Genomic DNA, 2,500 nt, shown 5'->3' with positions numbered 1-2,500 from the left:
CTTGCCATTTTTAATTCTCTTTACGCCTGTCGAATCCCCATTAGGAAATTAAAACAGCTGTGATACCAGAGATTTTTACATTATAGACTTTTTTTTTTTTTTTTTTTTTTTTTTTTTTAGATTTCTTTATTCATATATATGCTTATTTTGCATTTTCCATTTTGACTGACTACTGATGGAAAGCCTATAATGGAGAATGGCGTGTGTGAATGGTATGCTTTTTGATTGTTCCGAAGGCAAGTGACAGCTTTAATTGTGATATGATAACTCTAACGATATCATCCTAAACAGAACATTTAGCTAACGTTTTCTAATTCTATGTTCTGTGTATTCAATGGTTATTGACTTACAAGTTCTGATTGTTGTGGCGAAATTATAACGAAGCTGAGTTCTGAATGATTATGATTGATGTCTTTTAGGAAAATATATAGTTTAAGTTAGTCAAAAGTAGTTCATCTTAGGTTAGTAATTATAGTCAACAGTGCAAGTAATGATGATGATAATAGGTGGAACAATAGCATTGAAATTATGACAGTAACAATAATAGGAGTAATAGAAGTGATGATAACGATTCGAATGATAGATATAACAATGGTAACTACAATAAGAATGATAACAATAATGATGACGGTGATGATGACTTTCATTACAATAATGGTACAAATAAACGTAATAATGGCAGTAGCAATAATGTTAAGATTAATGATAATAACCACAGCAACAACAACAATGGGCATAATGATAATGATGATACTGATAAAAGTGTTAATGATAATGGTAATGATAGTAGCAGTAATAATAACAACAATAATTATAATGATAATGATGATCAGAACAAAAATAATGATAAAATTAATAATGATAATAATGACAGTGATTATGGTGGTGATTATAATGATACCAATTCTAACAAGAATGATGATGATAATGATGATAGTATTAATAGACTCAACTCCCGTGCTTCATGTAACCTGGACTGGCCGAGCATGTCGAGCCGGCAGACCGACCTCGGCTGCGCTGGACTGAGGGAGAAGAAGAAACCAATTGTACAGGTTAAGTAACAACATCATAGGGATAGATCTCGTATCTCACTGAATGACTGTAAAGCTCCGGACTTCATATTTCATGTACATGTTTTGCGTTGGAAAAATGGGTGAGAAAAGTTGAATTTGGTGTATATCCCCTTTATTGTTTTCTTTTATTTTTATATATTCACAAAATGAATTGTCAAATGATATACTTTACAAAATGAATTATTATCAAAGGAGTTCAGTTTTCTAAACATGTTATGTATAATACGTATAATATGTATAATAAGCGATATCAGTCGCAGATATTTTTGAGAGGGCGGCAGCAGCACAATCGCAGAACAGTATTTCGCTGTGTGAAGGCATATGTATATTTTTTCTCCTCCTTTTTAGCAAATAGGTTATGCTCTATCAGCTTTACATTACTGGATCTTAGGCATTTACAGAATATACTTGGTTGCTAAAGGGTATACAGAACACAATCCCTCTCTGCTAATATCACAGGCTGAAGCACAACGCCCACTACTACGAAGTCATCGTATCGTAGTCACCAAGAATAGAGCGACAACAACAACAGCACCAAAAACAACAATAAATTTAAGAATAAAGTCCAAGTAATAAATCTGCGATACATTTCATTAGCTAAGCCAAATCTATCTATTTTACTTTAATCTTGGAAGCGAAAATCCTAGCTTAAGGAACTTATACTGGTTGATATTGAAAAATAAGGCTCTCATAAATCGCACTTCTTAATATCAGGCCGAAATATCACATAACTTGAAAAGCAAAGTACTCGAAGGATGGAGATAAAATGGCTTACGATGTAATTCTAAGATGAAACCAAAAACGAAACGACACTATTATTTTTTAAGAAATCAACGAATATACACCAAAAAAGTGTCTACTATTTACAATTATTAAAAGCACTAAGAAAAATCAGTCCATTTCGAAAGTGGAACGACAATTATATTTCTTAAAGACGAAAACATATATAATAATGTCGATGAGGGGGGGGGGGGAGAAACGATGAAATGGGGAGAGATTAAAAGCATAGGTAAGATGATGGGAGGAAGAAGCATGATAGTGGATAGGGAGAGAAAACATAAAGATATATATAAATGAAGAGAAAGAGAGAGAAAGAGAGAGAGAGAGAGAGAGAGAGAGAGAGAGAGAGGGAGAGGGAGAGGGAGAGGGGAGAGGAGTAGGGAGAGGGAGAGGGAGAGGGAGAGGAGAGGGAGAGGGGAGGGAGAGGAGGAGAGAGAGAGAGAGATGAGAGAGAGAGGAGAGAGAGAGAGAGAGAGAGAGAGAAAGAGAAAGAGAAAGAGAGAGAGAGAGAGAGAGAGAGAGAGAGAGAGAGAGAGAGAGAGAGAGAGAAGGAGAGAAAACAGTACCTGGTTTGCTATGGCCTTGGCCATAGCAAACATATAAGGTCATCTGGTGAAGTGTTCTTATTTTCGTCTTTACTGGTTTTT

The sequence above is a fragment of the Penaeus vannamei genome, chromosome 6 (genome assembly GCF_042767895.1).
Source record: "Penaeus vannamei isolate JL-2024 chromosome 6, ASM4276789v1, whole genome shotgun sequence".
Taxonomy (NCBI): Eukaryota; Metazoa; Arthropoda; class Malacostraca; order Decapoda; family Penaeidae; genus Penaeus; species Penaeus vannamei.
Note: the sequence above shows the minus strand (reverse complement) of the source record.